The 13,991-nt window shown below is 39.4% G+C and overlaps 1 protein-coding gene across 1 annotated transcript in view; it reads right to left on the bottom strand.

The window, feature by feature from the left end:
- The window catches only part of tenm3 (teneurin transmembrane protein 3), a 143,461-nt gene that overhangs the window by 118,542 nt on the left and 10,928 nt on the right, over positions 1 to 13,991 (bottom strand). The window lies entirely within an intron of this gene.

Here is a 13,991-nt window from a genome sequence, read left to right as displayed (position 1 = left end):
ATGCCAGGGTTGCAGGTTGTGTTATTGGTTTGAGTTTTGTTGCCGAGCTGTCATTGGTAACTAAACGGTTTAGCATTGGTTTCAGGGAGATGGTTGGTTTTGTCTTTAGGGACCTGAGGACCTGTCCCCTGTTTCCTGTTACTATTCAGATGTCTGTTTATGATTTCATAAACAGACATCTGAATAGTAACAGGAAGAATTCCATCACATCGCACTATAGATCACGTATGATCATCCAATCAAACAGAGTCTCACCTGAAAGAAAACAAATTGCCGGCAACTCAGCCGGAGAGAGAGTGAAAGAGAGAGAGAGAAAATCTGTGAAAGGCTTTTACTGGTCATCAAAGTAAATATGAATTCCTGTGATGCAGTAATTGGCAGAAATCTAACTGTGGTGCCTGTAGCAGTTCAACCTAATGAGATGATTCCGATGGTGTCTCTTTCTTAGAGTCAGACAGCCCCTCTAAATATATCAGCCCTGAGGCTACAGATAGACAGATGAAGGTAAGAAGGTAGTGGCCATGAAATGAAATGCAAAGTTAAACCTTCGCCTCCACATAGTGTTCTGTGTGTGTACAAGTCATATTTTGTGTGCGTGGCCCTAAGGCCATTTATGGCTCGAAATGTGAAATGGTTATGTTTGAGTGGTTGTTCTTAAAGAGAACACGTCTACCTTCCTCTAAATTCAGTTAGATTTGCAATTTCTTGCAAATCTAACTGATTTGCATTTTTTTAAACTAAGTTTTGACTTTTTGATTTCATTTCAGTCTAGTCTTAGTTAGTGCTCAGTATGTTTGCCATTTTAAGTTTAGTTTCAGTTTTTCAGAAAGGCAGAAAAGTTTTTTTTAAGTTTGTATGTACTATTTAGTTTTCTTTTTAGCACCAGGTATAATGTCTCAGATGTATGTAGCTAAATAAACATACAGAGAACATGATTGGAAATCTGTTTAGGAAATGCCATAAGGCTTAAATCTTTAGATTTTTACCCTTTCACCACCACACTGAGAAGAAAACAACCCCAGTTGGTTAACATTATAACTGAACTGAACAGCTTGGTTGAATGGCATTCAATACGCTATTTAAATCACGTTTTTGTTATTTAATTATACAAGACTAGACTGCCCGTTAAAAACAATAGGGATTCATTTTAATGCAGCAGGGGATTATTTGGTTCAATGGCTTGAGAGTTGATGGAAATTCATGCTGTCTCCTTTTTTCAGGTTGTGATATGTTACAGCTTTAAAACTAAAACTGAAATAAATTGATGTTATTTGTATTAGTTTTTTAAACCAGGAAATATTGTTTCAGTATAGTTTTAGTTTTTCTTAAGGATGTCCATTTTATTTTATTCATTTCATTTTTTTTTCATGTTTTTTCTCATTTTTGTTAATATCAAACCTGGTTCACACATGCCGTCGCCTATTCCTCTCATGTACTGTTATCTCATATATTCCTGAGCTGCCATTCCCCAGAGCAAACAACCACAAGCAAAGTCAGGTCTTCAGTATCGTGTACTCTTTGTTTGCTGCCAATGCCTGATGAGAACGTATCATAGTGATGAAGAAATTCAATGAAAATGTAAATGTGATTACTCTTTCTGCTGATGTCAACATCATCTTAAACAAATGTCAGAAAGAAGCCTGTCGCTGTCAAACTCAGCATTTACCTACTGTGGGCTTAGATGTTAACCACTATGTAAATTCCATTGCGGTCCAGGCTGGAGAGAATAGTGACTCAGAGCTGTGCTGAGCTCAGCCCGGCTGAATACTGATCAGTGATTGGCCTTCACTAAACCCTGCTTGATTTTCCTAAAAATATTTGTTTTAAAGTTGACCCAGCTTCAACTTTTCCCTGCTGTTTTCTTTCCCAGTGCTTTTTGGCTTCTCCTCTGTCCTCCGGGTGCTCTGAAGGAAATGAATGGCAATGCTGGTATTTGATTTGCATAAAGAGCATCACGTCTCCATTTCCCAGCCCTGCTGTTATTCATTCTCCAATGCCCTCGATGGAGAAAATAGAAGGCAAAGAGAGAAAAGAGGGATATGTGCAGGAGCAGTAGGGCAGACAAGGGAGGGCTTTTTGTTTGACGAAGAAGTCCCCCCCCCCTCCTCTCTCTCTCTCTTTCTCTCCATATGCTGTTTTGCCAGCTTAGTAATTGCTCCACTTATGCAAACCTTCAAGGCTAAATGCTGAAAGTCACACACACACACACACACACACACACACACACACACACACACACACACACACACACACACACACACACACACACACACACACACACACACACACACACACACACACACACACACACACACACACACACACAAAGTCAGGAATTCAGGATAGTGTTCAGGCATCATTAACACACTACATCTGTGTGTCATCACTGCAAATGCATATCTAAACACCTTTTATTCACTTTGATGCTGAAACACACAAGTACGCACGCACGCACGCACACACATTATTCTGGGTACTGTTTGTCTAATAAAAGAAAAAAAAAACTTCCTGTGAAGATGAAGTTTATTTTGAAAGGACACTATGCATGTAATGAGTGTGTTGACTCGCGTCCCGAGGGGTATCAAGCGTAGGTTTTGGAGTGAGAATTTGTTGTTCCGTATTGTAATGCAACTGACATCCTGGTTATGTGTGCGGGGACAGCTACTGTGCCCCATCAAGTGACATCCAGCTGGGACATGAGGCCCCTCAAAGAGCAGCCGCAGGCAACTTTCCAGAAAAAATACAGGAGTCATCAGTTCAGCCTGTTCTGTTTTCTATCTGCCACCAAACATGTTGATGCTCTTTCTGGCTGGTAAACATGCAGTCGTCTTTTACCTGGACCTGCATCACATGTACATCTAGGACTGCCCTCGGATAAAGAAGTCGACTAAGACCAAAACTACCAATAATTCGACCAATCCACAAAAAGGGGACTGCCCCAAAAACATCTATGTTCCATATACATAGTGAGTATTTAATTATGATTCAAATGATACATTTTTTTTATTATTTAAAATATTATTTTATTTTTAAATAAACAACAGTATTCATTCAAGTTTTTACCACTAAAAAATACATTTGACATCATTGCCCTTGAACAGATCATGATAACGTGGAGTCCCAATTATTTTTAACCAATGTACCTTGGTTTCTATTAGGTGTTATTTAGCCAATAAGGACTTTTCTGCCCATCGGCTGCTAAAGGCTAATGTTAACTAGCTCTCTTCCTGCTCATTTCAACAACCATGTGTTGTTTACAATGTTGAGTTATCAGCAAAAAGATAGGTTGAAGAGAGTTTAACCACAGGTGTGTACCACTAGATTGCATATGTGCAGTGATAGTATAATTCATGACTTACTCTGTAAAAGTAGAGCTGACACAGCCTTTATTTTGGGGTTTTCCCCTTTATCATCCAGTAAAGAGCTTCTCATAGCCTTCGAATGTTTTGTGAAAACGGCCCCTGAAGTGTTCCATAAATCATTCATCTCCATTTGCCAAAGAAAATTGGCATGGTCTCTAAATAGTGTCTGGTCTGATTTGATTCCAAGATCCTCATCTAGCGTCAAGGCAGCATTTGGCCATGGTTTCCATAGTCATCACTCATGCAATTTCTAACACGGATGTCTTTGTAGTCATCGATGACATGATACTGATTGTAACTGCAGCTCCAATAATCATCCGTCACGTATGTGGAGGAGAAATGTATCTCCAGTAAATTCTTAACTGCACACGTTGAGGATAAAGTAAGTAAAACTTTTTAGGGAATATAAAACAGAGTTCATCTTCACTAATCAAATATGAAAGTGATGTGACTCAGACAACCTGTGGATCTTTGGCTCTACCACTGAAGCCACTTACATGGTCATTCAAATAGTTAATTTCTCCCCTGCAGCTGTTCCACGGAAGAAAGATTTATGTCACTAAAAATCAGATGGACTTCACAACCAAAATACCAGTTCAATTTCCCCATGTTTCTAAATGAATATCAGGGAGGAAACAGTCTATTGTTAAATCTTCCTTGGGTTTAAAAAAAATAAGCACACTGTTGTCTGTTACACCCATGTCTCAATTCCTGCATGACAATAAACAATCAAGTCACAAACCAGCGCACGCGCACACGCGCACACACACACACACACACACACACACACACACAAATCCCCCTTTTCTTCAATACGCGTTAGATTTTCAGTTTCTTTGGAGCGTGGTTGTCTTATTTCAGCAAAAAAAAAAAATCCAGATTGAGGAAAATAAGAGCGAGACAGAGTGAAGAGAAGACGAGGGCAACAGACCCTGAGAAGGACAGATAAAGGTATGCAAATCAATGAAGTGAGGTTGGTGGAGTGAAAAGCAGAGGTGCCGCATGAGGGGGGACAACCAGACTTTCTGTCTCCCCACTTTCAGATGTTATGGTAATAAAGTGGTAACGTCTAAGCCAGGCTTTACGGCCATACAAAATAATAGTTAATGTCTAAGCCTATGATGGCCATCAGGTTGGACCTTTATCCAATTATAATCAAACATGTGTAGCTTAATTCAAATGAATTCAAATTGACCTGACATTAAGCGAGACGCCAAGCTCCCGAAAGTCTATAGGCCAGTTAACGTGTCAGAACAATCTAATAATACAAATTGTTTACAAGAGTAAACAAACGTTTAAAATTTCTACCAAAGTGCAACCTTGATTTTTTTAGTTTGACATAGAAAGGTTCAGAAGACTTTTCTAAATTATCATAAAGCAAATACAATATGTCATTTTTGTAGCAGGACTAAATTAAGCAGGATTTAGATTTGTGATATCCATGCTTCTTAAATCGACTTAAAAAAACGGTCTAAATATCTCTTTCTCAAAAGAACACTACAGAACGTTGCTTTTTATTTATTCTTCAATTAAAAGTAGCTTTTATCTTAAAATGAATTTGTAAATTCTCTCTGGCAATGTGTCTTTTCTTTAATACAGTTTTGAACAATAAGCAGCTGGAACAGACATTGTTAAAGGCCCCCTATAATCACACACACACACACACACACACACACACACACACACACACACACACACACACACACACACACACACACACACACACACACACACACACACACACACACACACACACACACACACACACTCATTTTGCACAAAATCCATTATTTTTGGTATTTGGTCAAATTAGCTTTTAAAATGTATTCCTGACTCCCTCAGTTAAAAAAATAAATAAAATCCATGCACAATCAGTGTTATGGAGAGGCTGCAGTTTTCTGCGTCAGCTCCCAAAACAAATCACAGTGTGGAGGAAAATAATGGACCCAACTACTTTACTCCAATTTCCTGATTATAAAAAAACAAGTATCGGTGAGCGTCTCATTTATTAAAGTCTTTGAAAGCCATTACTGTGATATTTTCCTATTCCATTTTTATTTTGAAGATACTGAGAGTGAAAACTTTCACCCAGTAGTGGAGAGTTTAACCCAGACTTTATGTTGCCTCACACAAAATATGAAACAACTGAACAAACTAATAAAACATAACTGATCATATCAGAACATATTCATTATTCTGTGGGAATAATTCAAATTGAAATTAAATTGTCTCATTATAAATAGGTATTGTATTACATGTATGATCATTTAGTGTGTAAGGCCATTATCTCCAGATATAATATACCTACTTTATGTCTATCAGTACGCCTCTACTGCATTTTACCTTACACCTGTAATCTAGCGTTCTACCAATTTACACCATTCAGCCAGACATCCCTAAACAGCACTTACCGTTTATCCTCATGGTGAAGATAAATGCTAAGGGTCAGATCTATTGGCTACTAGAATGAGTCTCATCAGCTTATCAATCTAATCAATGGCTTAATGCAAAGCCTTAGTAATCTAGCTGTACAAACTGTCGTCCTGCATATGAAGTAATGTATGTACATTGATAGATACTATTGACAGCAGTTCTAATGCTCCTGACTGTTAAACTGATTAGAGATGCTCAGACACATTTTTCCTTTCCGATACCGATTCTGATACCTGAACTTGCGTATCGACACATACAGAGTACCGATACATGCATTGGAAACATATATACTGTATATATATATATACATATATTTATATATAACAAGCTAAAAAGAGAGTAATCTCGCTTCTTCCTCATCTCTTTTGACAGTTGCACAGATGTGCAGATTGAGTCGAGTGTTGTTGTTGTTCCTGTGTAGAGTAAAAAAGCACATACCAATAACATGATATCAGTGCAGAGACTCACGCACTCACTGATGCCCAATCCAACTTTTTAGGCTGCATCGGATGCATTTCTGATACCGGTATTGGTATCGGAACAACTCTAAAACGAACAGTGATAGGATACATCGCATAGAAATGTTTGTTGCATGGATGATTTACAGATTTGTTTGAAGTATTCGTCTTCTTTGGATGTGAATTAACCATATCCTCTGAGCCGTAGACCTCATTCAACCTAATGGTGTCTTGCAGCACCCTTATATGTCAGTCATACTTAAGTGAGTCCAACTGGGAAAAACACTATCTAAATATGAGATGATTACCTAACTGTGGTGTTCGGTGGTTGATCTGCAGGTAGCCACTGTGCCTTTGGTCACAGACATACCACAGCACACCACAGCCAAAATCACATGGTCTAGCCCCATTGCTTAATTACCTCCCAGAGGGATTTTGCTGCAGAAACATTCTGTAAGATGAGCTGACGGGAAATTTGATAAAAGAGGGAAAGAAAGAAAAGTCTCATTCACGGTGAACACCATGCTTCTATGATCCTCCTGGAACTGCTCTGTGTGAGTCACCGTAGTTACAGTACGGCTGGACACATTCTGTGCAGCAATTGTGTGAACCTTCAGGCATGATTTTACTCCAGAATGTGACTGTGTGACTGCGTAGTTCTCCATCGGTGTAATGGACTGTTGCACGGTAAATTGCCATCTCGGTGGAGCAGTGAGGTGAGGTGCTGTTAAGGGCAGAGGTTATCTGTCAAAGGAAGCGCGGTGACAGGCTTCACTGGGACTCCGTGTCTATGTATGTATGTCTTTATACCGAGAGCTCGCCCTTTGTTCTTTCACAGCACTGATTCTCTCTCTGCATCACCACCTTCCAACTCTGTCTCTCATAAACCAAGTCAAAATATATACATTTCTGTTGTCAATGTTTCCAGGGTTTTGTTCTTCTGTTCTGAGCTCAGAATCCGGTGAAGGTTCAAAAAAAGCAGCTCTCATTTCAGCACAATATGTCTGACGCAAACAAACATAGAGCCATGGAAAACAAAAAAGCTTTTGAAAAGATTAATTACAGATCTGAATAACTCTTCTTGGTAGAAAATTATGACAAGCAGCAACAAAATCTAAAAATGTAGAGTATATAAGTAATGAAGTTAAATAGAGAAGAAAATAAGCAAATATATGGTTTCACACAGGGGACATGGACAGCCGTCCTGTGATTAATTGACGTGTCCATCCTCTTTCTCTCTCTTAATGCTATGTTAGTTAATATTGGAGATGGTTGAAAGTCTGTTAAGTCTCACACAGAGAAGGTGCCTTGGTGTGTTGGTCTTCAGACGGCAAAGGTCACTGACCAAGCTTTGGTAGTTGACCAGTTGAGAGGTTGGAATAACACAAATGAAAAAAAAAAACGCATAGAGGTAATGATGTGAGATTAAACTTGCACTAAAAATTGTACATTCTGTCAAATGTTCATGGAATGAAAAATAATATCTTGTAAGCACAAATGGTGAAAATAAATGATAAAACAATAAAAGAAAGGAAGGCCTGTTGAAGCTCAGGTCAGAGTTTGTGTTAAACTCAATCACTGTTGATAGAAAATTGAACACAGGGAGAAGAAAAGAGGGCACAGAAAGAACAGGAGGTGACACAAGAAGTCAATTAAAAGTTTCAGAAGCAACAACAATGGTCAACGGAGTTTAGACGAGGTTGAGGGAACAACATGGACTGAAAGAGGGGCACAGCAAGAGGCAAAGGCAGAAAGAAAGACAAAAGAGAAGAGGGGGCAGGAATTAGAGATTTCTAGGAGAGAAAAGAAAAGAGAGAATAGATCCTGGGAAAAGTAAAAGGCTCATCGTCATAGTGAAAGAGGTCAGTAAAAGAGGTAAGACTCGTGGTTTTTGAAGCATGAAAACTCATTCCACCTCTGGACTTCCAGCAAGGAGAGCGAAGTGAGGAAAGCCTCTGTCCCCAGTCACAGGCTGCCTTTGTGGGGCATGTAGTTTGAGAGTGCCCCTGTCTGCTCAATGACCCACACCAGGGCAAAGGACAGAGAGAAACACAGACAAGAGAGACAGAGGGCTGCAGAGATGTTTTGAAGGTAATTCCATGGAGGCAGGCTCAGTAATTCATTGCACCAGAGATAATAAAAAACATTTTACTTCAGATGTTTTTAGCAAGTGCCAAATTATATAGTAAGAACTAGGAGGTGGGACACTGTGTGAGTTTTGTACCACGGATAGACAGAAATGTTTGTTATGATGTCATTTCTAACAACATGAATTCTTATGATCAGCTCACGATCAGACTGAAAACCCATAGGGACAGAAAGTAAAGGTGTGCATTGGACACGGAGCACATATGAATTTCTACACACGCTGACATATGTGCTCAATAAAGATAACGTTCTCGTAAAAAGGCAAGCTAAAAGTTCAGACATGGCAGATATATTCAGTTTAGCACATCAGGCCTAGACATTTAGAAAAATGAACTGCCATGGATTCTGTCTGATTGACCTTTCTGAGAGGATTCTTCTTCTGAAAACAAAACACCACTCAGACTCTTCTTCTCCATGAGGCATAATGCGCTACACACAGCGGAACATTCTGTTGCTTTTACAACTGCTGGCTGCCTCCCACATGACAACAAGAGGTTAGTTTTGCATCTCCAAATTTGCACAACAAAAGCTGCTGCTTGTCGACAAGGATTTACTGTTAAGGTGACTATTGCAACCTTTTCTCCTAAAAACATTAGGCATTATCAAAAATGTTGAAAAATACCAATGAAACATGCAATTTATTTCATTTGTTTAACAAAGGAATGTCTTTCAGACAGTAATGTGAGAGTGTATTTATTAATCTCCACATATGCCCAGTGTTTTAGCAATATTTCCCAACAATGCATGGTATTCACAAACCAAACCCAAGCCTCTTGTGTCAATGTACTTTGATTTGTATGCTCAATCCTCCATTCCAACCTCCTTCATTTGAGTTCAGTGTAGCATATTAATGTCTGTCATACTTTCAGAATTGGCAGAAAAAAAGTGAAAGTAATCCAGGCAGTAAATTAGCAGAAGTTCTGTCACAAGTTTTTCTTTTTCTTGGCGCACAGGGAATATTCCTGATGCAAATATTTAATGCCAACCCTGACTTGTTGCCTCTATTAATTGTCAAATAAACTGGCAGACTAATTATACTGCTATATTAATACACTATTTCTAAGCAGACTCATTTTAAGTCTCTCATTGATGGTGGATTAGTTCTGGCCTTTATAGTGATTCTCTGCTAGCCTACAGTCCTGCTCAAGGACTGAGGGCCTCTGGTGCTGATGGCTTGTTGGTCACTCAAAACCACAAAAGGAAGATCTTATGGAGTTGTCTGGAACGCTCTCTCTGAAGATATTAAAAAGAACAGACTGTGGATACTTTTATATGATGGAATATATTGTTGTATTGTTTGTCTCATCTTTCTGCGTGTCTATTTTAACTCAGTGAGCTTTGACCACCATGAGCTATATTTTATGTATGAAATGTACCTTGGAATAAACCTTAACATCATTAATACAAACAGCACATGGGAGGAACAATGTGGCCTGGAAAAGGTGGCAGAAAACAAGGCATTGAACTAGAGGGGAAACTCCCTGAGAGATGTGAGCCCCTTCAATACCTTCATTGTCAAATGGATGGATTGCCAGACCTGAATTGATTAAGTGAAAGCACCATGTGTGTATCTAAGGCATAAGGAGACCAGCTCTGATCCTCAGCTAAGAATACTTACTGGCACTAAGGTCATCCGCAGATGAGCTAGATCACAGATGTTTCTCTCAAGACAAGGCTAGAATTATCAAATTGTGTATGAGTGGTTATGAAGTGATATTAAAGCTGAGCAGAAAAGTTGCGGCCATAATTCCGCTAGTTACCCAACAGAAACAAATCCCATGCCAGTCTGTTAAAGGGGCATCTGTACGAATGCCCTGAAAGGCAAGTGAGAAAAAAAAATGCTGATAATCCATTTTCTAAATCTGATCTAAATTGTTATCCCTCCTGTTATTATTGAAAAACATATGAAAAAAGTTTTACCAGGATGATATCCTTTAAAAGGATAAAGTAAAAAAAAAGTCTCAGTATATTTGCTTAACATATGTGAGGATTTTTTTCCCCTAAACAGAAAGCTGATGCAGGATAACCTTTATATAACAAATTGATAAATCATTTTTGAATGTAAAGGCTGGGTTTGGGGCAAGGGGCTAGTCAAACTGTAAATGAGGGGACTGAAATGCATAGTAATACAAATGTGTGTGTATTATGGTGGAAATCTTTCCTCCCACTTCTCCCCAGTAACTCCTGTTCCTGAATTCTTTGCTGTAAAATTGGGGTTTTCATGGTCACTGCATCTGACAATACACATCACCTTTGAAAGAGAAAGGGACGTTGAGACAAAGAGAAGGGAGGGAAGGGAGGGAGTTGAAGGGCCAAGTAAAGACTCGGAGAAAGAAACAAAAAGTGACACATGTGAAGGTATTTAGGCAAAGTGAAAGGAGAAGGAAGAGGGAAAAGGGAAGCATGAAATGAAAACATAATAAGAAGCAGCAAAGAAGGGAAGGAGAGTGCGTGAGAGGGAAATAGTAGCAAGTCACAGTGCTTTTACAACAACAGGTCGACCAGGACTGACAGTTTTTACTCGGAGAGACCATTTTAACGACACCGTTAGCATCACAGTAATCCTCTTAGACACAAGCGAATCCTCTTCCACACGGGATTCCACTCCATGTAATTAAAGGAGTCATTTAAGCTACAGTAAAAAAGGAAAGTGGGGCCACATTCTACTTTCAAAGTATTTACCTACTATAAATTCATTTCTGGTGCTATTTCCACACAGGAATCAGTGACTTTGTGAACCGTGACCTCCTTGCAAATATATTATGGAGAGGGATTACAATGGTTTCTTTCCAGAAATTCTGGAAGCCGGATAGGTTGATCTCACAAAATGTGTCTTAACTCCCGTTTAACCTATTAGCTATATTGGATGATGTTTGTTTTCTAGTTGTGAATGCACAGCATGACAACCATGCCTCCAGCACAGAATGAATGAGTCCTGTAGAGTGGGTGGGGAAATTGTGAAATTGTAATGTTGTTTGTAGTCTTAAACGTATGAGAAACATAGCACAGGGGTCACCTTTGTAGCCTATTACACTTTGACATTATAGGAGTGAAATTCAATAGTATGTCCTCGATTGTAAAGTGTGAGGGAATCCTTCCAAAGACAGCTAGACCAATAACAGCTGAACCTCTCCACTGAGTCTTCCTCACACAGTGAGAAAACAGACCAGCAAACAGGCTTTATGGGTAATGCAGTTCTCAACGCTATCCTGAAAAACAGCTACCTCACTATTACTAACTAAATCCTAAAGTAATATTCAACATATCCATCAAAAATCTGTTATGAATATATGTTTTCAGCAGAAATATCTATAAAAACATTAGGCTCAAATACAGCAGAAAACCATGATTATATCCTTGTTTACCATTAGTTTTGTCTATCTGTCATTTTCCATTCTCACCATATACAAGTGATGGGGGAAAAGAAGGTGAATGAATGAGGCCATGTCTGGGTACCAGTGAATGGCAGGAATACAATAAATGAGGAGTATCAGCTGGGCTTAGATGGCTGATAGAGATAGAGATAGACGCTGACTTTTGGTCTGTGATATTTGATAAAAAATGACTTGACCTTTATAGTACCATCAAAATAGGGCATGCTCTTTGTCAGACAATATACACAGTTAGAAAGAAGTCCAACAGCCAGACTTTTAAAAGCGACCCCGGAATTGGATGACTTGAATCTTATCATGTACTTCATTGCTGTGCTAAAGTGGCTGACTAGCACTTGTGTCAATGATGCTCATTTGGCTGAGAATGCAACAGCGAAGATAAAGAAGGGACTTGCTGATGATCGGGATAGTGATGGTAACAAGGAAACAAGATTTAAAGTAGGAAGTGGAGAGATAAACCGTGAGATAGAGGAGGGTATCAATATCTGTTATTTTCCTCTCCTTCAATTGATTTGGACAAAACACAGGAGAAACTCCTCCCGTTTGCTGACACGTTGGCATGGCATCTTTTCCATCTTTTCTTTCTCTCCCTCCACATCCTCACATCACCTCCCTCCCACTCCCGCCATCCTCTTCATCTGACCCCCTCTCTTAAGCTCCTATCCTCTCCGTTATTTAGTATAGGCAGCTGCAGCCTTTTCAGAGCCTCTCATCAGTCCTCCACATTTCTCTCTCCTTATTGTAGCACCAGTGCACTGACCCCTCATCCACCCTCCCTTCCCTCTCTGTCTCTCTCGCCCTCGTTCCCTCATTCATTTTCTCCTGCCAAGTCAGCTCCCGGTGCCCTGTCTCTCTCCTTCCCTCTATCTGTTCTTTAACTCTCTAGCTCTGGCCAAGTCGTTAATATGGAAGACTGTGTTCCTCTAAGCCACTGGGTCTCCCTTTGCTTTCTTTATTTCCCTCTTTCATCTGTTTTCTATCCTTTTTTTGTCACATCCACCAAGATTTGTTTGAACGCGTGTCCCACTCTTTGTTTTCATATTTCCATCATATTCCTCTTTTTTCTCACTCTCAAAATGAAATTTTCTTTTTGAGAATATGAGGTTGAGTAGGAGATGACACATTATTGAAATACAATTGAATCTCAATAACAACCACAGTAAAAGCCCTTTGAGAATACAAGGTTCACTATAGGACGCTTGCTGGATGGAGCGTACATGCAGAAGGGCTAGAACAGACGTTTGTCATGAGGGTGATGCTTGAAGAGAAGATGTGGGACCCATCCAAAATAAATCGGTTTTCCCAATGGGTCCATGTCTTCACCACAACAGCTCAAAACAAGATGAGGGTTGCACTTGCAGTCATGATAAAAGGGAAAGTGATGGTCATTTGGTGACATAGCAGATTATTCTGATCATTAGTCAAATAATCCTGGCGTTATATGCATATTTAAAACAATTTGTTTGAGGTTTGAGGTTGAGGTGGCTGTCTTGACACATAAATCACCTGACTTTGACACAGGAGACTACAGTCAGTGTTATTTATTTCAAATTTGATTACAGTTTTCCCCTAAACTTAACCAAGTAGTTTCAGTTGGCGAAACATAATGACACCATAATCATAGAGGTGGAAGATCAGGAACCACTCTCTAAGACATGTTTTGTGAGGGTTTATTATTGACAATGGAGACAAACTTGTTTGTAATTGCTATGCTTCTAATAGATGTGTGCTGGCAAGTTTGTTTGGACCTATTTAATTCATAGCAGTATGTCTGTTTTTTTCCAGACGGATGAGAACAGGTTTTCCATACAGACCCTGGGAACAGAGGTTTATTGGTCGATATGAACGCTAATAGACAGGGCTAGTGCTGAAATCCATTCTTCTGCATTCCGTCAAGAACAAATACATTTTAAAGATGTGAAAATAACATAATTATACACTGGCCAAGGTTCCATTTATTCTGGCCCAGATATGACATTTTTAAATGACACATGCAGTGTCAAGATGGTTAAGGTTACAACTAAAGCCTGCTTCATACTCTACCAATGTGAACCAAGTGTCTACAGGCATAAGCTTACTGCTTATTCAGCAGATGTGTGTAAATTGGCGTCCTTGGGCCCACTGTGGTTGTAACCCACTAATCCACACAGCGGAAGCGAAGCCAACGTTACCCTAGAGTGAGGTATTTATATATGATG

The sequence above is a fragment of the Anoplopoma fimbria genome, chromosome 9 (genome assembly GCF_027596085.1).
Source record: "Anoplopoma fimbria isolate UVic2021 breed Golden Eagle Sablefish chromosome 9, Afim_UVic_2022, whole genome shotgun sequence".
NCBI lineage: Eukaryota > Metazoa > Chordata > Actinopteri > Perciformes > Anoplopomatidae > Anoplopoma > Anoplopoma fimbria.
This window is presented reverse-complemented; position numbering and strand designations above follow the sequence as displayed.